This window comes from Ictidomys tridecemlineatus, chromosome 8, assembly GCF_052094955.1.
Source record: "Ictidomys tridecemlineatus isolate mIctTri1 chromosome 8, mIctTri1.hap1, whole genome shotgun sequence".
Taxonomy (NCBI): Eukaryota; Metazoa; Chordata; class Mammalia; order Rodentia; family Sciuridae; genus Ictidomys; species Ictidomys tridecemlineatus.
The window spans coordinates 32,683,887-32,711,534 of record NC_135484.1 but is presented as its reverse complement, the minus strand read 5'-3'; positions in this window follow the sequence as shown (position 1 = coordinate 32,711,534).

Sequence of the window (27,648 nt, the reverse complement as noted above, 5' to 3'; positions counted from 1 at the left end):
AAAAAAAGCATCTGGCTTGCCATTTCTTGAACCTTATTACCCTCTGTGAGAAACAGATCTCGCAGGAAGCAAAAATCTTTTGTATCCCTGTATCCAGAGGTCTGACTCTGGTATATGGAAGACATGACTACAGTTTTAAAGGCCTCTCAGCATGACGTGTAAGAATATGAATGCATTTGTTATCAGTCACTATAGCTCTTGCTGTTTAATGACAGCTTCACTAAATAAAGTGAGTTAATAGGGGACCGGAAGAGGGACAATAAGCCAAGAAGGAGTATCACAGAAACAACGGTTAGTCCATGGAACAAGGCACATACCAAAACCACACTGGGTGAAATGCAAGGCTTTAAATCCATGCTGCAGACCCTACAATATGTACTCAAGTGTCTAGAATTTGCTCCTCTTTTGAAAAGGGGGATAGTCATTTTGAGAGACACAGAGGCTCTCTTCTTTTTCTAAGGTTGTGTCAAATCTGAATCCAGCATCCATTAGTCCTCTATCTTAAGATAATTCAGTATCCCTTCAGTGGGATGACCTACCCTGGCAGCCCTAGCCAGAGTTACACCACACTTTCTCCAAGGTTCCTGTAGCAGTTTATAATATTCTGTTATCTCTGCCAGCATCTATCAACATGCCTTTACTATGAATTCCTTAGTGCAGTCACCTATATTCTCATTCCCAGTAGACACTTTCTCAAGCATTCTCCAAACCCTGGGACCAATAGTAACTCATTCTCTCCTCCTGCGGTGGGTTGAATATAGTGTGTTCTACAAAATTCATGTGCCCCTGAGCCTCAGAATGTGACCTTACTTGGAGATGGGATCTTTAACAATGTAGTTGAGGTAAGGATTGAGATAAGTTCCAAACGGGTTAGGGTAGCCCCTAAATGTAATGACGTTGTCCATGTAAGAGACAGAAAATGATAGAGAGACATAGAGGGAAGAAGTCCTTGTGAAGACACAGGCAAAGATGGAATTGTACTGCTATACAGCAAAGAACACCAGGAGCCACCAGAAACTGCAAGAGGCAGGAAAGAGTTCTCTCCTTGGGCATCTGGATGGAGCATGACCCTGTGGTCACCTTGATCTTGGACCTCTAGCTTCCCGAACTGGGAGAATGAATTTCTGCTGTTTTAAGCCACTAAGTTTGTGGTGATGGGTAACAGCAGTGGTAAGAAACTAATACACTTTGTTGCTCTGGAAATGACTTCCTACCTAACAGCATAGTTTTATTCCCTGGGCAGCCATGTTGAGACACCAGACTCTGTTCCCTACCTACCCGACCTCCCAGTGCTGGTCTGGATCTAAGCTGAGCCAAATAACATTCCTTCTTTGAAAGTTTAGGGAACACTGAAAGGAAAATTTTCTTTCTCCACTCTTCTACCTCATTCAAGTCTCTGCTCAAAGGTCATCTCCTAGACACTCAACATTTCCTCAGAATTTTACTTCTCCCATCTCAACACGTTTTACTCATGTTTCCCTTGTAGTCCTTTTTTCTACCTGGCATTATATTATTTGTGTGCCTGTTTCTTCTTTCTGTACCCTTAAACTCTCTGTAATAGTGTAGCCTCTGTGAGAGCAGGGACTTGGTCAGCTTGGAAATACTATTGTATCTCCAGCCCCAAGAGCTCTGTCTCACATACAGTAGCTACACAGAAAGACCCATGAAGCTGACCTGAAAAGAGATATCAAGACCAGAGATAAAGAGCACAAGCTTCCTGAGTTCCGGTCCTGTTTCAATCCTTCCTGAAGCCTGGCCATATTTCTGCCCTTGACTTTCTGCCCTTCTATTTTATTAGAGAGACACTCTAATGAAATATGCTCTTCTAACCTTAAGCTAGTTCCACTTGGTTTATGTTTCTTGTAACTACACAATAAATTCAACAATTACGTAATACCTATGGCACTTAGCAGGAGAGCCAACATCCTGGAGGAGCAAATAGGAGAATTAAAAATGGAATGACCCAATACATAAATTAACTAACAGTTTTGCAAGTAATAAATGTGATTTGAGAACTAGAATGCATTTGCTACCTTCTGAATTTGTCATCACTAACTTGAATGTCTGAAATTCAATCATTATAGATTTTAAGAATATTCCATTAAATATAGATATTCTTGAAAAGGGGAATCTTTAGCCAGGAACTGTTTTATCCCATCTTAGAAATCTAAGCTGCTCTGAATGATATATAAATAAGTCACCTTGTGGAAGACAAAGAGAGGAATCAATTGGAGGAGAGCAAAGATTAATTTCAACCACTTCTCTATTTATGTTGGAGATGGTCTTTTACTCCTCAGGCATTATGGATTTTATACCCATGGAAGACTCACAATGGTATTGATGGCCCGGTGAAGGGCCTCTCTCAATCCATTCCTTTTGCTGTGTTATTCTGCAATTCCTGCCACCAAGAGGTTTGATCTGTTTCCTCACTGCTTGGCTCTAAGCTGTTTTGTATATTGCTCTGGCCAAAGAATGTGATAGAAGCAACATGGTGCCCCATGTTCAAGTGGTTCTTGTACTTCCACTGTTTTTTTTGGAAACCTGCCATTTCCACAAAAACAAGCGCAGCTGAGAATAAGACAAGTGACTCAAGTGTTCTCTACTCAATCCCCAGACCAGTGGACGGAGGCCATTCTGGACCAGACAACCCCAGCTCATCTGCCAGTTGATCAGAAGCACATGATAGACTCCAGCCATGCCAAGCCAACCTGACCATACTCATGAGTAAACAAATGTTTATTGTTAGGATTCATTGAGTTTTGGAGTAGTTTGCTGCACAGCGAAATGATCAAATACCAGTTTAACCTGAAAATTCCAAACCTGAGAATATGCTGTTTCCCAAAGCATCTGGAAGTCTTTGATCCTAATAACATCTCCTTTGAGATTTATGCTTGGAAATCGGAATATTTTTTTTTAAGTTTGCCCCCTAACTTCTATTCACTCTTCATGGGCACAATATCACCAAGCATGCCAGTACTGGTAAGGAACCTTCACTCAAGAGTTCCTGACTAAGCTGATGGGAATACATCTTCCCTGTAGGTACAGCCTCACATTTGGGAATATCACCTTCTCTGCTCCCATCACTCACACTGACACTGACTCTTGGACCTGGGATGGAGAGGTCAGCTGGAGATCCAGGCAGGGTTCTAGGAAAAGCTAGGACTGGAGAAGAGAGTGAAATACTGACAAGGTTGGGGTAAAGAGCATCTGGGCTTGGAGCCAAACTGAGTCTGGGGATGCAGTGTGAAGAAGAATTTCAATTGAGACTAGAAGAACAAAGGATTGGAATGGGGGCTAATAGGGAGTGAAATGTAGCAACATTCTTTCCCCTTTTTTTTCTGTTTTCTTTTACCACTAGGTCTAAAAAGAAGAAAAGGATAAATACCATGAAAAAAACCACATATTTCTTTCTGTTTCCCTCCTTCTTGGAGCTACCAAGATAGGGAAGGATGAGAAGTTGGGAGGGAGGTTCAATGACTGGTGCCAGTTACCTCTGTCCCCAAACTCCTCCCTTTGTCCCTCTTATTAGCACTGTCACACATAAGGAAAGAGGTGAGCATGGGTGTTGTTTTGAGCATGCATGGGCAGGTCCTTCTGGACAGTTTGGTGAGCAGCCTGTCAGTCAAGGATGAGAGCTCCTGGGGAGTCCAGCTGCTATGTGTGACTGGACTGAGAAGTCTCTACTTCCTAACTAATGATGACCAAGATCTCCTGGAGACTATGGCATATGTGTCAGCTGGAGCAAACAAGAGAGTGACCCATGTGATCACTTCTTTTCCTAAGTAAGAATGGAAATTACAGTCTCTCTCAGTAGCTTATTCTAATAAATAACCTGGCAAGATAATTTGTATGATAACATGCATAGCTTTCTTCCTGTATTTTACTTTGGGATACTTTGCACAGCAGAGCGGCTGGTTAATATTGTGTTGCAAGCCTCAAAGCAGATGTTGCTTGCAAAGACAACTATTGTTTTCCTAAATCTTCAGTCATGAAAAATATCATACTTCTCAGTGGTCCTGGAAGTGAAGGAGAAATGTTGCCCAAGGGAAAATTTTTTTAAAAAACAGGAAAGAAGGAAGGGAGAAGAAGAGTGAGAAAACTAATTGAAGTCAGCAGATTCTAAGCAGCTGAAACCCATGCCCACCCTGTCTCCAATCACCCCGGAAAGTAGAAAGAACTTAGAGCAGATGCTACAGGGAATACACAGAAATGGTGAGTCCCAGGAAAAAAGTGGTCCCAGCCCCAGAAAAGATGTCAACGCACCTGTAGAAACCCAGAGCCAGAATTTGGGAACCACAAATGGCCTGAAAGATGAAGATGTCAGTAGAAATCAGTCTGCATTGGAAATTATGATCTTCCCAGTTCATCAGGATTCTATGAATTGTAATGTGACATTGGGAGAAGAAGCAGCCCCCCAAATGACAGGGCAAAGGGACAGGTCTCTCTTGCAGACATTAAATGAAGGTCAAGGAAGGGCTACATCATCTAGATCCTGCTTTGTGGATGGCGATTTGTACCATCTCACTTGCAGATGCTTACACCTTACTAAACTTGTGAGTTTCTAATTCTGTTTTCTTTGTCCCCTTTGAATCAGAACAAACTTTCCAGATCCCTATTCCATGAACTTTCAGACATACTTTTGCCTGTGTAGTCACATCTCTGAGGTTTGCTCTCATGGCTGAATTGGAGAATGCCGCTTTCCATCATCAGCAGAAAATGAGATAACAAGCATGTGGAAAACAACAGGGAAATAAATAGTAGGTGAGGTTTTTTAATTTATAGGATTGATGAAGATTGTCTACATTGCATCTAGGGTTCTCAGTCATACTCAAAATCACAGATTGCTTTTACCAAAAGAAATGTTTTGCCTGAAAATAGATTAGGTGTTCTTTGGAAGGAGTTTTAGTACTTCTTCCAGTGTGTCCTGTTAATTAGATTAATGAAATCAGGTAAGGCATTCAAATAATGTAGCATAATCCCTAGCACAAGATAGGAGCTCAGTAAATTATGTTGTCATTGTTGTTTCTGTAGGACAGCAATATAAATGCATCAAACTTCTGCTGTGTTAAGGAAGAAATATAGACAAAACAATTTCCAGCCTCCTCCTGTTCCCCCTGGCCCTCAGCTCATTATAGCAGCAGGATAGCAGCCCACTTCATATGCAATAGGTTGTCAAGAAGTATAAAGGCCTGGATACAGGGACAAAGAGTAAAAAGAAAAGATACATTTTCTCAAATCCATGGAAACTAGAGGCATATAAGCTTTATTACATGATTTGCTATAGACTCACAAACTATTTTCAGCTTCATTTTGCCTTTTCTTTAAAGAAAGAAAAAAAGAATCTTGCCTTTTCTTAAAAAGAAAGAAAGAAAGAACAAGAGGAAGAAAGAGAAAGAAAGAGAGAAAGAAAGAAAGAAAGAAAGAAAGAAAGAAAGAAAGAAAGAAAGAAAGAAAGAAAGAAAGAAAGAAAGAAAGAAAGAAAGAAAGAAAGGAAAATTTTCTTGCAGCTGCTAAACTGAATTGGGACAACTGTCAACCTTCACCTGCACTCACATACCCTGGTGGGCCTGCCACTATTCCCCAGATCACAATCCATCTTTGGAACTCATAGCTCACATTGCTGGGAGAGACCTAATGGTGGCCCTTTTCTATCAACCTGATTCCTACGAGGATATTAAAAAAAAAAAAAACTGTCATTCACATGCCATTGAATCTCTTTAGGGGAGGGTGAGAATGTCACAGTTCTTATGATTCAGAATGCAATTGTTTTGAATTCACAGGTCTTCCTCAAAAGAAACTACAGTTGTAGTTCTATCTCATTAAAAAATACACATCAAAGGTGAGGGAGGAAGTGGTACATTTGTGCCTTGATTTTTGATCACTGGAAATTTCAGCCTTCAATCCATCTTGTATACCAGATCCCAAATATCACATAACAAGTCTGGTAATCTTTTCTGAGTTTCTATATCTAACTTTTCATCTAAGCCACTCTATCCTTGACTCTTAAGTACTTTAATTGGGTGGGATTTAGGAAGTGGTATGTTGGAGCTGGCTCACAGTGAGGATATAAGAGTATCTCCCCAGCTCTGCATTCCGTATCAGCACATAGTTAGCTTTAAATAGGCCATGACTGGAATATTTATATCACAGAAAATGGCAAATGCCACAGTCCCAGGGCTTTTTTGCTTTTAAGCTACCTGCTTGTTCAAAACTTAGCAGCATCTGCTGGTTTTAGGGAAAGTGAAAAGCAGCAAGCTTGCAGGTACCAGGTACTTAAGCAGAAGAAGGAAATGATAGTGTGAGAAATAGGAAAATGATAGAAAAGAGGTCCACAAAACTGGAGATTCAGGGCAAAGAATACCATCACTATTTTACATTTCTCTTAAACTGTCCAGTATGCCCCACCTCATATTGAAGGACCTCCCTGTCCCATTCACTTGGAACATCTACCTCCAAATGCTTACCTTAAACTTGAAATTTATCAGCCATCTCCAAAGACATTCATAAAAGTCATAGGTTTTATTCTACAAGGCTATATGCAGATAAAATTATTCTATTACACATTAAACAGTCTTGCTGGTACATAAACCACATAATTACAAAGTGATTTAAATTTTTATTGAAAAAATTATTTACAAGTATATGCTAATAGTTAATGTCCCCCTGTAAATCATAAGAAAACTATTCATATTTATGTCAAGATAATGATTTTAAACAGAAACCCAAAGTCTACCTGTATTTTATTTTAGCTGGTAAATAGAGTTCTTGAGATGCTAAAGAATAAAAAGCTGCTTATAGGAAACAATATTTCATGCTCTTTGCTACTGTAACTGTGAAGGGCAACCTAATCTATACTTGGCATGAAAGATAAGACTTCTAAATTATTTTTCTTCCTTTGTTTACTAGGAAATAAAAAGGTTTGTGACACTGAAAAAAAGCATAAATGATCAGTACAGGAAGTTATAAGCCCAAGACACATAGTTGGACTCTCAATCAGACTTCATCTATAGAGCTAAAATAGTTAAAAAGAAGTAGTTTATTCTGAAAGTTTTTTGGGTCAGTTTTCTTTTAATTAATCAATAGCATGGGGAACTAAATGAACTATTGGACTAATGAAATGTTTAACTGGCAACTAAGAGAAAACATATTTAATTTTTAATGAAATTATGACCTTTAGAAAACACTTCTTTAAGGGATAATGATGAAAATGTAAAGTCTCTGTGTTAGTCAGTTTTATCTCACTAGGACAAAATATTGAGAAAATCAGCTTCAAGAAGGAAATACTTATTTTGGCTCATAGTTTCAGAGGGTTCAGTCCATAGTCTTTCCTCCACTATTTTTGGGCCTGTGCTGAGAATGTACATCACGCAGAGGGATATGGTAGAGCAAAGCTGCTCACCTCATTGTGGCCAGGAAGCAAAGAAAGAGAGAGAAGGAGTGGAGTCCCAATACATTCCATTCAAGGGCATCTCCCAATGGCCTACTTTCTCCTAATGTTTCCACCATTTCCCAATAGTGCCACCAGCTGGGAAACAAACTTTCAACACATGAGATTTTCAGGGTGTTTTAGACAACTTTTTCATTGCTGTAACCAAAAAGACCTGATAAGAAGAGGAAATGTTTATTTGGGGGTTCACATTTTCCAAGGTTTTAGTCCACAGATGACCAACTCCATTCCTCTGGACTCAAGGTGAGGCAGAGCATCATAGCAGAAGAGTATCATTGCAGGAAGACATCATTGCAGGAAGCAGAGAGAGAGAACTCCACTCAATAAGGACAAACTATATACCCGCAAGGCATGTCCCCAGGGACTCACTTTTTCCACCATAATGCACCTGCCTACAGTTACCAACCAGAGTTACTCATAGAGTTACTCATCTCTGTCAGGGGATTAACTCGTGGATTGGGTTAAGATTTTCACAATCCAATCATTTCACCTCTAAACTTTCTTGCATTGTTCGACACATGAGCTTTTTGAGAACACCTCATATATAAATCATAACATAGGGACACTCCAGATTCAAGCTACAATAGTCTCTTAAGACATTTAATAATAACTAAGTTCAGCTATGGTTTATCTCCACAGTCTTCAAAAATATGATACATTAATGAAAATGTAAAAATATAAAAAATTAATGAGTTCAATTTTTTATATCCCCACATACTTATACCCTTTGCCATGAGTCTACAATCTTCCCATAAAAATATATACTTCTCAAATCCTAGACCCAAAGTTCATCCATGTGACTTACCAATAGGTAAAATATGCAAAAGATCTTGCATGCTTCCACTTGGCTCTCTTGAGCTTCAACCATCACCAAAAAGGACATGCTTGAATTAGATCATATAGTTGCATCCAGATAAACCCAGGATAAAAATATTGTAAGTGGAGAAAGCATTTAATACACCTAACCTACTGAATATCATAACTCAGCAACAGTGCATTGTAGAGGGTTGGTTATTTTCCCTGAAACCTTGTGACTGACTGGGAGCTGTGAGTTACTACCACTTCCCAGCACCTCAAGTGAGTATCTTACCTATAACACTAGCCTGGGAAAAGACCAAAATTCAAAACTTGATGTATGATTTATATCGAATGTATATCACCTTCACACCATTGTAAGGTCAGAAAAACTGTAAATCATAATAGTTGGAGAAAATCTGCATTCCTAGTAGGAGAATATGAAGTAGAATATGAAGTAGAATATGCAGTAGAACTGCCACTGATAAGAGACTCTAGCCAAGAACCAGCTTAAAACAGAGCTGTCATTCAATTCACAGGCATGTGAGCAGGCCCAGGCAAGATAAACCAATCCCTATCTACTCACAAGCATGAAAGCTACAATACTTGATTATTGTAAGCTGCTGGGAGTTTTAAGATGGCTAATTATGCAAGATGGCTAGCCCATACATATATGTACTCATTGAAACGAAGTGTTTTACATTCACGAAGAACTGCCTGATCAATACGTAAGTAATTTTCAACCAGCATTTCCATTTACAATATGCAATTTCCTTAAGAATCAACATCATCATATTACCTTTAATCTGGTGTCTGTATTAGCTCAATATAAGAAACATTGATGGAGCCACCAGTGTGATTATGTAGTAGGCACTAAAAACACAGGGGGACTAAGAGCTTGTGATCTCTCAAGAGCATGGTAATGCCAAGACAAAGAGGCAGAATCTGTGCCAAATGCTCTCCTAAATCCAGCATGTTTAATTCTGATTTCTTCTACGGGAAGCATCAGTTTGTAAGAACCCACAATAGCTTTTAAAACTTGAATTTTATAAAGGACTTCAAAGACTTATACTATAAATTTTTGAAGATTTTAGATAGATAAGGATATGAAATTAAAAAGCAGGAATCCCTAAAACCTGGGGAGGGAGACAGGAAATAATCAGTTCACTCTATTTTTATATTAAATGGGGCTAAGACTAGATTTTTTCAGCTATCAATAAATTTTGAAAAAATTATATACTTTTCTCCATCATTGCTAGAAGTTTTCTTTTCCCAATTTCTCGAAGTGCCTTGAATTCAATGTGATAAGAAAGGAAATGACATTACTCCGAGAGCTGTGGAGTGATTCTAGTGAACATATATGAAAGAAGGATAATTTTAAAATCCCTCTCAGCTAGTATTATGTGCAAATATGCTTCATATATTTAAAATACATTGTCATTACATCAATGATAGAACAGGAATCTTAATTATTTCATAATGTTAATCTTCCCTGGTAGATAAGCCTTAGTTATTTTTCTCCTATAAAAGTGTTCTTCATCCATCTAAATCTTGACAAATGATAAATGCAAGAGATTTTTCTGGGGTTTTTTGAAATACTACTTCTTCCCTTTAAGACAAAAACTATGGATGATTATTTTAATGGGGAAATGTAAGTAAAAATAGTGATGATAAGTTGTTACACTCATTTAATTCTCATCACCATCCTATGAGAGGAGCTGGTATCACCTTCCTTTCATAACAAAGGAGGCAGGGTCATGAAATGGTTTTGCAAGTTGTCCAAAGTCACAGAGCGAACAAGTGGCTGAACCAGAACTTAGTAATGAGACACAGTTGGGGTAGGATGGTTTATGCTTTTCCAATTTTCAGTTCAGAGGCAGACTCCCCATCATCTTTGTTCTTACACTCCCAGAAACTTGTGGAAAGACTTCCAGCAAATGTCCACAAACTCCAGGCTCAGTGGTAGTTTTGTATGCTCTGGTTCCTCCCATCTAAAGAAAGAAAAAAAAAACCTCCCATGTTCCCTCCCCCCCCTCCAGTTTCCATCTCATTTCCTTCTTTTCTTACACTATTAATCCAGTCCCCTTTACTCCACTGAAACCGCTCATCAAGGTTCCTTACAGAACTAATGCTGCCAAATCCAAAGGGCACTTGTCCACGGTCACCTGACCAAGTCTCTCAACAGGTATCCATACTTGGGAAATTTTCTCTTGGCTTCTATCACTCCTCAAACTGCGAATTTTAGTCCTACCTCATAGCTTCTCCTTTAAGGCACCCTTGGCTGGCTCCTCTGCTTTGCTAGCCTCAAACGCAATAATTGTTGGTCCCAAGTCTTTCTCCTGTTTTCTCTTCTTTTTTTTTTTTTTTTTAAGAGAGAGTGAGAGAGGAGAGAGAGAGAGAGAGAGAGAGAGAGAGAGAATTTTTAATATTTATTTTTTAGTTCTCGGCGGACACAACATCTTTGTTGGTATTTGGTGCTGAGGATCGAACCCGGGCCGCACGCATGCCAGGCGAGCACACTACCGCTTGAGCCACATCCCCAGCCCTGTTTTCTCTTCTTATTTTCATCCACACCCCTCTTCCAAGCTGATCTCATCACAGATGGTCTATATGCAAGTAACTCTCAAGTGGGTATCTCCAACCTAATATCTTCCATTCTCATTTCACAAGGGCCCCCACAAATTATGTGGTCAGGTCCATGATTGCTGAACTCATCAGTAAGAGAAGTGTTAAAAGATAAAGTGAGGCACATTAAGATTTCTAAGAGTTATTCGAGTAAACAGCAATTCACGAATAGGGTAGCAGTCAAACCACTGTGAGCTCTACCAGAGTAGTTTGAAAGAAAGGTTTCATAGGACAAATGCAGAAGCAAAGAACTTATTTTACTGAGATTTGAGCAGTCACCTTATTTGGACTATTTTGGTGGAAAGTCCCTGATAGCATAATTAATGCTAAATCAGTCACTTGTGATTTCCTGAGCTTTAATTTTGTTTTGTTGAGGAAATCTACTTTGTCTAATGGCCTGCTGTTATGGTTTGGATGTGAGGTGTCCCCCAAAAGCTCACCTATGAGACAATGCAAGAAGGTTTGGAGACAAAATGATTGGTTTATAGCCTTAGCCTAATCAACAAAATAATCCCTGATGGGATTAACTGAGTGGTAACTGGAGGTAGGTGGGGTGTGGCTAGAGAAGTGGTTCATTGAGGGTGTGGCTATGGGGTATATGTTTTATATCTGGAGCATGGAGTCTCTCTCTCTGCTTCTTTTTTTTTTAATATTTATTTTTTAATTATCAGCCGTCACAACATCTTTGTTTGTATGTGGTGCTGAGCATCGAACCCGGCCGCACGCATGCCAGGCGAGTGTGCTACCGCTTGAGCCACATCCCCAGCCCGCTCTCTCTCTCTCTGCTTCTTGATCACTGTATGAGCTGTTTCCCTTTGCCACACTCGTCCATCATGATGTTCTACCTCACCTCCAGCCTGAGAAAGGGAGCCTGCTGTCTATGGATTGAGACCTCTGAAACAAAGCCTCTAATAAACTTTTCTTCCTCTACAATTGTTCTGGGTGGGTCTTTAAGTCACAGTGGTGAAAAAGCTGACAAATACATCTCCCATTTCATTATTTTAGCAAAAGTAATCAAGTACAGTATCTGTAGTGTAGAATTTTATGTCTATAATTTTCACAGAGAAGCATTTGTTAGTGGCTTGGTGCAGATTTACAGGGAGATACATAAGAAAATCACGATTCCCAAGGAGAAAAGTTCACTACTTTAAATAGTAATTCAGAAACCAGACACATAATTCTGTATGCTATTTTAACCTTTAGGATTTTATTCCAAATTATAACTTCCATGTTTATCAGATAGAAGACAGCTAAACTGACAGGTAATACCTGGGGTGACCTTTCTTTATCATGTTTCTTAGTTCTAATAAATGATTTTAGCGGTGTGATTACAATTTTTCCCTTAAAATAAATAAGAAGAATGTCTTAAATATGAAGATGTCATAAAAACTTTAGATTTCATGCCCGTGAGTTCTCAGAAGTCTTCTGAAACCTTTGTTTTGAGTCTATGAAACGTGGCATACCATTAAAGCCACCAACTGACCGTACCTGCCTAAGCCAAACTTTCTTAATAATGTTTCTCTCTTTTACTTTGTATACTTATTTAAATATTGGAATTCTGATTTTAATAATTGATTTAGCTTTTATTGTGATTTTTCCCCCATCTTTTCACTCAACTTGATGATCCAATAATGTTCTTTTTCTACTGCTCTTTTTAATAGCTATTCTATTAATTTCTCCCTCCTTCCTATGGCCATGGACTCTAGACCAGAGAAAAGAGATAGAAGACTAGAGATAGGAACCTAGTTTCTGATCTTGGTGATGCTATGATATTAGTCAGGATTCTCTAGAGGAACAGAATCAACAGAAAGTAATTATAAAAAGGCAATTTATTAGGTTGACTTATGCGACCAGAACCTGGATAGTCCACAGTGGCCATCTGCAGGCTGAAGAGCTGGAGGAACCAGTAGCTGCACAGTCCAAGAGGCTGAAGCCTCCGAACAAGAGGGATCCACAGTGATACCCTAGTCTGAGATGAAAGGCTTCTGGAAACTCCCTGGAGAATCACTGGCAGAGTCCACTTTGGAAGAGTGAAGAAGTGTCTGACACCTTCAGGCAATCACAGCAGCAATCATGAACCCATTCAAAATGAATAGAGCTTGCATCTGCTGGTGTTTCCTTATCCTTCCAACTTTTATTGCATCCAAGCCTCCAAATATTCTATTGGACAGTGCTGTCCATGTTTCAGGAGGGTCTCCACTTCAGTTCACTATCCCACAGGCCAATCATTCCTAGACACATCTAGAAGCCTCTTAATCTTTGGCATCCAATCAAGTTGACAATTCAAGTACAGCCATCAATCAGCCATGTAACCTTAGTACATAGAAATAAGAGTTTGGGAGATGGGGGTTATGAAAAAAAAACTGAGATCTGTGGGATTAAATCATTTGTCCAATTAGAAAAAGCTAAATAAATATCACAAATTGATATTTGTTATTCTAATCATCCTTTAATAAATCAATCAATCATGGCTTTCATTTCCATACTTCTTAAAAAAATGGAGATTGCTCAATTCCTAAATGCAAATGAGACCATTTTCTCTAGGTTTGACACCTGAAAGGAGTCACAATCTTCTCTCCTACCAGACCTAGCAACAAAACTGCTTCCCCAAGATTCCTTCCATTATAACAAAAAACAAACAAACAAATAAATAAATAAATAAAAGTTGAAAAAAAAAAAAGATTCCTTCCATTAGTCATGGATTTAAGGATCCCTGCATAGTAGCCATCAAAGAATCCTGGTTGTTCTCTGACTTACCAAAGCTAGTAAGAGTTCCTGGGAAGTGCATTTTGTTTAAATATTACCTAAGCTTGAAGTTGCTGATAAGTTGGGCACATGATCAAGCAAAGTGTCAGTGAGTACCCCTGGGCAATTCCATGTCTGGCACAAGCTGTCCCTGCCCTAAACATCTATTATGCTTCTGCTACGAAGCATCCTTCATACTCTTCTGCTCTGATCTCACTTCAGTATTCTGAAAGAAAGCCAATGTAGCTTTAAGGGGATGTGCAGGGCTTAGCAGCACATTTGGCTGTGATGACAGAACAGGCTTCCTTTAGTAAGTTCCTCCTGGCCCCACTCCTTTTTCCCCTTCAGGGCAGAGCTCCCCACAGTTCCTGTTGCTTCTGGCTGCCCTATGTCCCTCTTGCCCATTATATCCAATTATCACTTTTTCTATCTGTCTCATCATTGAAAATTAGAAATCATATTCCCTAAATCTCAGCTAAATGGTAGAAGAAAAACAATTTAATTGCATTAACCCACATTATTCATTTATTCAAATTTTCATTTCTTGAGAGAGATCATAATTGAGATATTCAACTAACATTTCTCACATCAATGTCAGATATGGAATGTTGTGTGGCACAGATTAATGTAAATGATATTTACAAACTAACTAAGGAGAGACGTAGCGTTACCCATCTCCCATAAGTGTGTCAACTTTACATAAGTCAGTGGTGTGTGGAGGAAAAGGGAGACAGGAGCATATGTTGGAAAAGAGAAATGTACCTAATTCCTACCCTCCAGGCTGCCCTCCTCATGCCTATAAAGAACCAGGGAGAGTAAACGGAAAGTGGTTATAAATCAACTTTTTCTCCCAATAGAGAGATAAGAGTTTTATCAAATTCCCTTTAAACCACTGAGCCTTTTGTTGCTATAACCCATGGGATAGCCCCAGATCCAATGGTAAGGAGAAAAGTTGTCTTTCTGGACTAGATGGATCAGAGGAAATGAACTTTGTGTATGGTAGGAACCAGATCATCCTCATCTTCATGTTTCGAGAAGGGCCACGCCTGGTGTTTTGTGTACAGTTGATCACTGATGGATTGATTTTCTACTATAGGAATTAATAAGGTCTAATCAGCATAGAACAGTCATCTCTGACCCACCTGGTACAGCCTACAACAGCCCCTCAACAAAAGACATGAAATGGGTACCACTCTGCTACTAGGTTCTACTTGTACTGGAAGCAGCCAGGAGCAAAAGCATCACCCCTAATTAAAAGCACACAATGGCCCCTGGGGCTTTTGATTATGACCTCAGAATAAGTTCAGCATCTTCCCAGTTTCCTTTTCCCTTTATTCAGCAGTCCACAGTGTATATTGGTTGCCCTGAAAGGAAGCCTAATGATAGTTGCCTCTAAAAGCAGATTTCCATGCTATGAAAGTTGCTTTATAGCTCAGTAATAATTATGAACAGGATATGCTTTATTGTAGTTATATTAACTACTATACTAAGCCCCTTTCACATTTCTCAGTCATAACTTTTTGCTAATTTCAAGGAGATATTGGTTTAAGCCCAATTAAGAATGCTGGTTATAGCTCCTTTTTCAGAGAATGATCTATAAAGCAGCAGTAATGACATTTCAAAGGGAGAAACTATCTTCAAAGAAGTGCTTTTGAACAGAATCCAAAAAAATAGAGAGAGAGAAATAAAAGGTGTGCTATTCAAGAGTAAGAGCAACTGTGACATTTATATTTCAATGTTTTGTATTAGGACGTGACACCATCCATCAGTACAACGTATTTTGTTCACTGAAAATTTTGAACAAAAAAGCTCAGAAAGAGTGATTGTGATGACCCAAATATAGCTACTTTAGTATTTTTGACAATTCCATTTTAGATCACATTCATGTATACCTTCATTTATTCATGAGCTGCCAGATTTTATTAAAGTAACATCAACTTTCAAAAGTAGAACTTCAGTATAATGTTAAGCAATATAAGGTACTAACATTTGTGTACCTTTTATAATAATCTTCTTGTACCTTAAAGTTAAAAATGATTGCAAAAAAATACCTCTTTAAGATTTAGTAAAATTTCCCATTTTAAAATTACTTTGGTCATGCTAGAAAGGAAATGCATTTCGAAAATATAATAAATATTCTGATTGTGGAATTTAAGTCTGAACTTCTGCTAAGCCATAAGAGTGACAGGCAATTTAATCTAAGAGGAGCAGCAACCTGGTAGCAGGGCAATTTCTGACACACAATGGTCTTGAGTAATGGAGAAGCCTCAGTTGATTGTTATATAGCCCCAGTCATCGGGGCATGGATGTGGGGTTTCTAGTTTCTTTTTCCTTTACATAATCTTAATAAATGTTGGGGCTGGGGATATGGCTCAAGTGGTAACACACTCGCCTGGCATGCGCGGGGCACTGGGTTCGATCCTCAGCACCACATAAAAATAAAATAAAAATGTTGTGTCCACCGAAAACTGAAAAATAAATATTTAAAAAATTCTCTCTCTCTTCTCTCTCTCTCTTTAAAAATAAATAAATAAATGCAAACTATGAACTTCAGAACCTGAATTTTGAACTAATCATCTGAGACAACTTAAAATATTATTTTTTAAATCACTAACTGTATAATTTAAGAAACTTTAAGCAACTGATTTGTAGTGGGTTTTAATTTTTTTTTTTTTTTTGTAGTTCTGGGGATTGAACCAAGGGCCTTATGTATGCAAGGCAAGCATTCTACCACTGAGCTATGTCTCCAGCACAGTGTTTATGTTTAAATGTTCTATTTCTTTCAATAGTATGCTTTGGGAAAGGAGGTAAACATCCCCAAATTGTGATATAGTATTAAGATTTTATAATCAAAAGAGGGAGTAGACCACATATTTAAAATCTAGTACTTATAGGAATAAATAACATCTTATAAATAGTTTTCATAATTCTCACTCTTAAAATCCCTCCAGCCATTATAGACTATGACAACTCAAAATAGAGAAATTTTTGCTTTAGATAGATAATATATCAAATACAGAAATAGTAAAGCTAAATAAACTTACATCCATATACAAACTATAACAATCAGCTAACAGATGTCGAGTACCTATGAACAAAACACTGTGTTAGAATTATTCACAATAAACAGAGAATGGAATTCTCTATGTGTCATTGATGGATTAATACATAAAACATCATATAAATATATAATGCAATACTATTTTGCCTTTTAAAAGAAGGAATTCCTGCCATTTACAACAACATGGATGAATCTGGAGGATATTATACTAAGGGGAATTATCCAGGTACAGAAAGACAAATACTAAATGATCTCACTTATATGTGGAGTATAAAAATATTGAACAGAAGCAAAGCATATAATGGTAGCTACCAGGATCTGAGGTTGGAGGAAAGAAGCCTGATTGGAAAGATGTTGGTCATAAACAACAATAAGTGTTGGTGAGGATGTGGGGGAAAAGGGACACTCAAACATTGCTGATGTGACTGCAAATTGGTGCAACCAATCTGGAAAGCAGTATGGAGATTCCTTGCATAACTTGGAACAGGACCACTATTTGACTCAGCTATCTCACTCCTATGTTTATATCCAAAGGACTTAAAAACAGCATACTACAGTGACGCAGCCACATCAATGTTTATAGCAGCACAATTCACAATAGCTAAATTGTGGAACCAACCTAGATGTTCTTCAGTAGATGAATGGATAAAGAAACTGTGGTATATACACACAATGGAATATTAGTCAGCATTAAAGGAGAGTAAAATCATGGCATTTTCAGGTAAATGGATGGGTTAGAGAATATCATGCTATGTGAAGTAAGCCAATCCTAAAAAAACCAAAGGCCAAATGTTTTCTCTGACACATGGGTGCTGGTCCATAATGGAGATTGGTGGGGAGCATGGAAGTAATGGAGGAACTTTGGATAGGGCAAAGGGGAGGAGGGGGAAGGGAACAGGTATGGGGGTAGGAAAGATGGTGGAATCAGATGGATATCATTGTCTTTAAGTACATTTATGAAGACACAAATGATGTGACTCTACTTTGTGTACAACCAGAGAAATGAAAAATTGTGCACTATGATTCAAATGCATTCTGCTGTCATGTATAACAAATTAGAACAAATAAATAAATTTTAAAAATAAAACAAAAGATGTTAGTCAAAGGACACAAAATTTCAGTTATAAGGATTAAGTTCAAGAGATCTATTTTATGGATTGGGGATGTAGCTCAGTGGTAGGGCACCTGCCTCACACATGTGAGTTCCATCTTTAGCACCACATAAAAATAAAGAAATAAAGATATTGCATCCATCTATAACTAAAAAAATTTTCAAAAAGATCTATTTCACATCATCATGATAAATATAGTTAAAATAACATATTGTTAAAAAATTTATAAGACAAGATTTCAAGTGTTCACACCACAAAAAAATGTGTGAGGTACTACATGCAAGCTTTACTTGACAATTTCACAATGTATACATATATCAAAATGTCATTCTGTACATCATAAACATATAGTTTTTAATTATTGCACTATCCATAGCCCAGTTGTACTAGGACCATGGGATAGGTTGTCAAGAGACCAAAGAAGATACTCAGAGATGAAATATGAGACATAAACTTTATTGAAAAATATCTGTAGGGAGGATACAGTGGTGGTAGACTGGACAGGTACTTCCAGAAAGTCCAGAAAGTTCATCTCCATCTCACATACAGCCTCCATGCCCCATGATGCATTGTCTAGTGGTAGTCAGCTGGACAAGCATCTCCCTCTTGGTGGTGTTCTGTTCCATACCAGTTATCAGAGTGAGGCGGGGTGGGGGGGGAGTTGTAGATTAGATTACAGAAGCAGTGACATCATCAGTTTAGCATGCATTGTCCCATTGAATGACCTGTTTCCCAAAGAACTTGGTGTGCATGTAAGAAAGCAGCTTTCTACAGATGACACTAACTTACCCTAATTCCCAGTGTACACGAGAGAATGTCAGTGTCTTCAAGATTGCACATATCTAGACATTCTGGCTCAGATTTTCTCTCATTGCTCCCTTAACTTGGCTACATTCTTGGGCAGAGAGAGGGGAACTTCAGGAACATGGTTTTTCATTATCCTCCTTTTCTCCAAGAATGACTCATAAATTATAAAAAAAAAAAAAAATTCACACTGCTCAGTGCTATCAATCAACTCAAAACAGAGTATGAATAAGTCCTCAAGGTGCTTTTGATTCCATGTGAATGGTAAGAGAACCAATTTACAAGATAAATTCAGGAAACAAAAGAATGTGTTGCTGTTACCAGTTTCATCAGATACTATGGTTTGGATATGAGGTGTCCCCCCAAAGCTCCTGTGTTGATGCTGAGGGTTAAAGGATTAGATTATGAAAGCTGTAACCTAATCAGTGGATTAATCCACTTGTTGGATTAATAATTTGAAAGGATTACTGGGTGGTAACTGAGGTCAAGTGTGGCATGGCTGAAGGAAGTGAGTCACTGGGGATGTGCCTTGGGGATTATATTTTGTTCCTGGCTCCTCACACTCTCTCTTCTTCCTGGCTGCATAAGCTGAGTAGCCTTCCTCTGCCACACCCTTCCATCATGATATTCTGTCTCATTTTAGGCCCAGAGCAATGGAGTCAACTGACTATGGACTGATCCTAAAATAAACTTCTCTCCTCTACATTGTTCTTGTGTATTTTGGTTATGGTGATAAAAAACTGACTAATATATCAGGCCTGGATTTCTTACCCAACAAATGAAGGTAAATAATACCTATTCCATAGAATCATGTGAGAAAAAATTGTCAGATTTATGTATATAAACTAGCTGGAGCAGTGTTTGGCACTTGATTAACCTTAATAAATGATAGTAGCAGCTGATGGCTGAATTGTTGCTGCTATTCTGCTATTGATAAATATCTCACAGTTGAATAAAGCAATCAAGAAAACTCTGTTTTAGGGCTGGGGTTGTGGCTCAGAGAGAGAGGAGAGAGCGCTTGTCTAGCATGCGTGGAGCATTGGGTTCGATCCTCAGCACCACTTAAATTAATAAAGATATTGTGTCCACTTATAATTAAAAAATAAATATTTTTTTAAAAAGAAACCTCTGTTTTACACATGATCAAAATTGAAGGAATCATGTTTGAATTTTAAATAAATGAGGGGATTTGTGTGTTCTAAGTTCCTTCTAGAAAAAGAGGGTGAGAGGAGGGAGAACTGTGGTTTGCTTTTAGGTCTGCTCAGGACAGACCACATACTCAGGGCCTGGGGAAATTGAAGCAGGGATTCAGGATCAGGAGAAAGTTGCCCATCGAGTCTCTCTGCACAACTACATATTTCTTCTTGTGGTTTCAGGAATTGAAAGGCCTCTCAGAACTTCTCTCTTCCATATTTCCCTAGAATTAAGAATAGAATGGGGGGTACGTAGAGAAACAGACTGGGCCTATTTTTTCCCAATGTTTCCCCCTTTAACTATTGTTTTCTATTTCTTTGTTTCACCTACAAAATCTCCCCTTCCCTACTTCGACCCCCAGACTTTTGTACTCACAACTGCTGTACCCAATCCTCACTATCAGATGCCCCAGAAAGCAAAAATTGGGGTGTGGAGTTTTCAATGGCATAGAAGAGAAAAAAAGCTTTTCTCTACCCTTTGGGTTCATTAACTAGGAAGGACCCTGCAAATTATACTGACAAAAGACAGATAAACAGACAAGTTTTATTTGATGTTTTTATGTGGCACAGAGGCCTTACTAGGAAAGAAGTGAAGATCCCGGAGAAGCAGTTAGTCCAAGAGTTTATAAACCCTTTATAACAAAGAGTGATAAATTGTGAAGGCAAAACAAGGCAAAGGGAGAGGCTTTTGAGACTTTTAAGGGCTGAATGCTATGGGAGGGTAAATACACAGAGGAGACCAGTAGAAGACAAAGGGATCTTGGCAAGGTTGGTTTGTGGAGCTACGTCTCAGTGCTAATTTTCCATTATCATTGTGGCTGTAAAACTTCCCCAGAAGAGGAGATTTATGGCATTACTTATTTCTCAGGAGTTTGAAGCTCCAAGAAGGCATTTCTACATCTGTTGAATGTCAAATGTTTTCATCTTAAAATAATTTTTATGCCAAAGTGGCCTACTTTGTGGTAACATATCCCGATTCCCTTCAATTACACTGACACATAAACAAGGGAGCTTAAAACTTTCAAACTTCAGTGCCTGGTCCAGGAAAGATTCTCACAAAGATAATATTTTTGCTGTTGCATTGTTATTTTAAAGACTTTAGAAAGAGCTTCTAAATTGTACTTATTCTAATAAAACCTGAACTTAAAAATGCACATAAATCTTTTGGACTGACTGTTAAAATTCTGAATCTTCTGTGTGTGTGTGTGTGTGTGTGTGTGTGTGTGTGTGTGTGCATGCCCACACACATTCACACACATAAGCTCATGGCATTGAGTTCTACTGTCATTTTAGAGAAAAAAGAGTACAAAACACTCATTAATTTTTTTATTCATCTAAGTTATAATCTCATTTATTTTTTCATCATGATGTTGAATGGAGCTATAATTCTAAATTTATTTTTTAAAGGTGCAGAAAGAAAAATCAGTGTAGGCATCAACCACAACTTTTGGAAATTATCTTCCATGCCTAACTTCCCATAGACAAAGCAGAAACCAAACTTACCTTAGTCGTATGATACAAAAGATCACATCCAAATTCTGAGTAATTTTTAGTTCAAGTTATAGTGCCTCATTTTCAAAACGGAACAAAATGCTTTTGATTTTTAAAATGCTTATCACAAGTTTCATGTCAAGGCTACTGTGTGTCAGTGGTAGTATATGCATCTTTCTGTATTTCAATTTCACCAACATTCCTCTAGTTACTTTAACACCCTGGATTAAACTTAAACTGCAAGTTTCTATGGCAACAGAGATAATTGTGGCTGCTTCCCCAGTATACTCTTTGTAAATCACATTTTTAAGGGTAATTTTTCTAACAAAGCATTGTTTAAATTGCTTCAAAGTTTATAGCAATTATGTTTTCAATTATAAACATCAGAGTAGAAAGAAAAGTAAATTCTAGAACTCCAGAGTAAGATTATAATACTGACAGCAGACAGATGCAATTTTACTGGGCATCTCTGGCTACTTCTACTCCACACATATTGCTATTGGTTCTGGGCAGAGTAATAGAGGCATCCATTTGCTCATTTAGATGAGCAAACTGTCCACACTGCCTTTGCCTTTCATTGAAACTGATTTCATACTGTGATATTTCAATATGCTGCCATGAAAATGACCTCTTCTATACAGCAGAGGTGGAAACAACTTATTTTCTATTGCTAATTTAATCTCATCCATTAAAACTTTGTGACATTCATTGCATTTGGCTCTAGTCTGCTTTATATGTATTTGTAGCTAGATGGTTTCTTATGTGATTTCCATCGACAGGGCTGCAATCCCCTCACAGCTCAACTGGACCTGAAGGATCCACTTACAAGTAGTTATTGACAGGTCTCAGTTCCTCATGGGCTTCTCCATAGTGCAGCTCACAGAGAGGCAGTGGGCTCCCCCCAGAGCAAATACTCCAAAAGGGAGAGAGAAAGCAAACAAGAGAACACATCAACCAAGAGTGCCTGACACAGAAGCCTCCCCTTAGGAACATTTTGTTACATTTTCTGTATTCTATTCATTATATGCCAGTTATGAAGGCCAGGCCACACTCAACAGAAGTCCTACTTCTGCACAGTAGGGGTATAAAACACTTATAGACTATTGTCTAAACTACTAGAGCAGGGCTGGGATGTAGCTCAGCTGCAAAGCATTGCCTTGCATTCACAAAGCTCTAGGTTTGAACCCCAGTTCCAAAAAAAGAAAAGATAAAAAAAGAACCCTACCAAAAAGAAATAAGATAATAAAAAGTAAAGTACTACAGCATAACTATGTGTGTTAACTATCATTCTTTTCTGATGCTTTCATTAAATTCATGTAGCTACATAAAACATCAAGACATTCATTTGTTTTTGTGCTTCCCGTGTGTTTCCTTCTCTCTTTCAATAAGTAACCAATTGGCCCCTCGTTTCTTCTAGGGAATTTTGTGGCTGAGGAGAAAATAGCACTGGTCTGCAAATCCTCCTGGCCTTGGCTTCGGAAAAACCCTACCCCTTAGAGTTTTCCATAGACACCTACAAGGGCGTACTACTTATGTGTACAAACAACATATTTGGCAGGAGAATATGGTAGGGGGGCAGGAAGGAAGGGTCTGGAGGCTGTGAGAAATGTTGGAAATGACACCAAGTTTGATGACCCACCTTGCAGGCCATGAGACACTGGAGACAGGTGTGGCTGTGTGGCTATCTGGAAGGTGGGACATAGCTTGCCTCACAGGTGACTCCTGTAGCCCTGGGAGAGTAGAGGAAGCTGAGAGAAGCTCCAGACCTGAAAGGGACGAGAAGACAAAAGCAATGGCATGTATGAACAATGACCAAGGACGGTCCTCTCTCAGCCACCACCACCCCTTGGTTCTGTATAAAAATATGGAAAAGTCAACACAGCCTGGGGCTGGCCCAGTGACATGGAGTCCAGAAGAAGAAACTGAGTTATAGAACATATAAAAATTATATTTCCTTCACCCTTAGGTGAAGTCAGAGACTGAGACCCCAGTAATGACACTCCTGTTGTACTGAGCCTTGGTCATGTCTGGCACCAGGACCCTCCAACTATTATCTCAGTGGAATTTTGCTATAGTCTCTGACACAAGAAGCAACAGGTTCATTTGGTTCCACAATTACCCACATGAGGGTGCTGAAAAGAGGCAGGACCAAGATTCAAACCTGACCTTCACTCTAAAGACCAGAACTTTATATAAACCAGACACAGAATAGGAGCTTAATAAATGCTGATTAAATATGTACCATACATCCATGAGAACTTTTGAAGCCCAAATAGGATTCCAAATAAGTGCAACCTTGCATAAACATAGAGCAGTTGGCACACTTGTAACTATTTCTACCTTCCTCTCTCCCCATTAGTCTGAAGCACTTCAGGGGCAGAAATTGGACCAACCCTCAACCCTCAGCATTCTTGAAGTCAGGTGCTCAAGATGACTTTGTTGCTACTGATTTCCAGCATCATCACTTCATAATTTCACAAATGTCATTAGGGTTTTGGAAAAGAAGGGGGGAAAAGAGACAAATTATTATACAAGTATTTAACTTTTCTGAAATATTGCCCATTAACATGAATACAGTAAAAAAATAGTGTTTTTCATTATAAAACATATATATGAAAAAACAAAGCCAATAGAGAATGGAGAACAACTGAAAGCATTTCTCTAAAATCAGGAATCAGACGAAGATGTCCATTCTCTTCATTTGTATTCAACAAAGTCCTCTAAACTCTAGCCAGAACCAATCAGGCAAGAGAAGGAAATTAAGGGATACAAATCGGAAAAGAAGACTGAAACTGACCTCTGTTTGCTGATGACAAAATCTTATATCTACAAGAACCAAAATCCTACACCAGAAGACTTCAAGAGCTGATAAATGAAGTCAGCAAATAGCAGGATACATGATCAACATTCATAAATCAATTGCTTTCCTATAATCCAATATTAAATATGCTTTGAAAGTAATCAGGAAAATTGTCCCATTCAAAAAAATCTCAGAAAAATAAAATAGCTGAGACTAAATCTAACCAAGAAGGCGAAAGACCTCTACAATGAAAACTAGAGAACACTGAAGAAAGAAGTTCAAGAAAACCTCAGAAGATGAAAAGACCATCCATGTTCTTGAATAAGCAGATTTAATATTGTCAAAATAGCTATATTAACAAATTACCAAAAGTGTTATACAGATTCAATGAAACACCCATCAAAATACCAGCAACATTCTTCACAGAATTAAAAAAAAGAAAGAAAAGTTCTAAAATTTATTTGGTAAAATAAGAGATCCAGACTATTCAAAGTAATCCTGAGCAAGAAGAGTGATTGAGTGATACTGTAGGCATCACAGTACCAATATCAAGTTATATTATGGTACAAAAACAGCATGGTGTTGGCATCAATGAAATAGAATAGAAGACACAGAGATAAACCCACAAAGTTATAGTCATCTGATAAAACAAAGCCAAAAATATATGTTAGAGCAAAGATAGCATTTTAAACAATGGTACTGGCAAGACTGGATATTTATACATAGAAGAATGAAACTAAATCCTCATCTCTCACCCAGTATAAAAGTCAAATCAAAGTGGTTCAAATACCTAGGAATTATACCAGAAACTTTGCAACTGCTAGAAGAAAACATAGCTTCAATATTACAACATATTGGCGCAGGCACCAACTTCCTTAAAAGAGCCCTAAAGGTCAAGAAACAAAACAAAAATAAATAAAGATATGAAAAAGATAGGGCTGTGGCTGGGGCTCAGCGGTGGCACACTTGCCTGGCATGTGTGAGGCACTGGGTTCAATTCTCAGCACCACATATAAATAAATAAAATAAAAAACAAAGGTCTATCAAGAACTAAAAAAATTTTTTTGTAAGATATGAAAAAAATGTTCAACATCTCCAGCAACCATGAAAATGCAAATCAAAACTACATTGAGGTTTCATTTCATTTCAATTAGAATGGCAATCATCAAGAACACAAATAATAATAAATTCTGGCAAGCACATTGGAGAAGAGATACACTCATATATTGTTGGCAGGACTGCAAATTAGTATAACCATTTTAGAAAGCAAAATGGAGATTTGCCAAAAGACTAGGAACATAACCATCATATGACCCAAGTAGCCCACTCTTCAGTATATATCCAAAAGGACTAAAATCAGCATGTTGTAGTAGTGCAATTCAATATTCATGACAGTGCAATTCACAATAGCTAAATTATGAAACCAGGTGCCCATCAATAGATACATGAATAAAGAAAATGTTATATGTATATATATGAAACAAAACAGGCAATCTGCAGGACACAGGACTTCAAGACACTAGGGTTATCTTGTTATGCTCAGAATTCTCTATCCCTGAGAGTTGGTGCCTGAGCTCAAGGTCCTGATTGACACAGCTCTGTGACTTTGCATGCAGCCTCCTCAGGTCAGCGTCACCAAAACATCTGGCCCATCTTGACTGTACCTTTGTACAAGAAGTTTCGAACACAACATATCCATGAGGCAATCAGAGACCATGATTCAAATAACTGTTCTCCACAGTAGGGAAAGAGAATGAACTCCAGAATGAAACTGACAAAATTACGCTATGGACATATATGAGTATGCCACAATGAATTCCATTTGTATGCATATCTGTAAAGTAACAATTTAAAAAAGTAAATAGAAGAAAGACCAGTAAATAGGGGGAGGGAGAAAGGGAAAGAAAGAGGAAGCAGTGGGGATTGAAATGGAACAAATTCTATTCCATGCATGTATGATCATGTCAAAACAAAACCTCCTATTATGTATAACTATAGTGCACTAATAAAAACATTCTTAAAAGTGTTTTTTTTATCATTCTATGAACTGCAAACTATTATCTCCTTTAACTCTGACATTTGATTTACTAAAACATATTTTCTTCACTTAACAGATAAATTGGAGCCTGCTAAATATTAAAATAGAAATTGAGGAGAGATGTTATAAATACAGAATGGAGATATACATGTGTTAAACACAAAGTAAGGGTTCTGGTTAATAAAATGTAGAGCAAAATAGCTTTTATTCTATCAAGTCCCTATACACATTTCAGTAAAATAGCAATTCACCACAATATAACTTTATTTAGAGTGCTATGTTGTTAGCTCATTTTACTTGCAGAGAAAAACATCTTTCTTTCTCTCTCTCCTTCTCTCTCACTTCTCTCTCCTTCTCCCCACCCCCACCTTTCTCACATACACACACACAAGGACTACAAAGATTTTTGGCTTTAATTTTCTTCTGATTACAAGAGTGAATGTTCTGAGAGCCAAAAATGTTAAAAGTTCAGGAAAGTCAAAAGAAGAGAAGAAAAGCCATAATTATCCAGAGACAGACATTTCTAAACTTTTTCCTATACTAGTTGAATGACATAGTATATATAATTTTGTATCCTGATTGACACCATAGCATATGTTTTCTCCCTTTGTTAAGAACTCTATATTAACTAAAATAAGAAAGTTAGAAGCCTAAAAGAAAATAATTTTTTGACATATTTATTTAGCCAGAAAAGAAAATAAATTTGAATACCCTGGTTTCCAGAGCATGTAGGCACATTTTCATGTAAAGTCATTTGCATTTAGCTCTGCTTAATTCAATTGTTTACAGAATGCCAAGTATAATATTATCAAATAAGAAAAGAGTTTATAAGGTAATGATCCTGACCTCAAAGAACTACAAATTTAGTTGAAAACACAAAATTTTGGAGCATCCAACAATTAAATAATAATGTGAATGATATATAATCAGGCATCTGTAGAATACAACTTCAACATCCAGGAAAGCTCAGGAGTTTTGGACTTAACAGGGCTTGAATCTAAGGTAAACATAAAATCACAGGTGTAACCACAAGCCAGCTGCTCATGGTAGCACATCCACCTAGGACCATTCTACAAATCTATAATTCCTTACTTCCTTAAAGAAGTATGCACGCAGTTGGGGGACAAGAATAGGCAAAGTCCTCCAGAGTATGACAGCAGAGATAGGGTCAGTGGGAGATTATCATCTGATTTCTTCTTGTATTCATTTCTTCCATTAATTAGCACATGCAAAACGGGTTGAATATGCATGTAAAACTGGATTGTAAGCAAACAGTAAAATCATGCATTCACAATTGCATGATTGAAAATATGCAAAAGAATATGCCACTGTTAGGGATTCCATTTAATACATTAACTAACCCCAAAGTTAATGCAGATCCGTATTCCTTAGCTTCAAATGAAAATATGTGGTCTACTCAGAACTCAGAATGCTTTCAGGTCTTTCTTAAAAGCATGAGAAATGTTTTTAAATTATTTCAAATAGCCAAAAAGAAATATGTTTTTTGAAAAATTCTTGGAGAAATTTTTAAAAATCA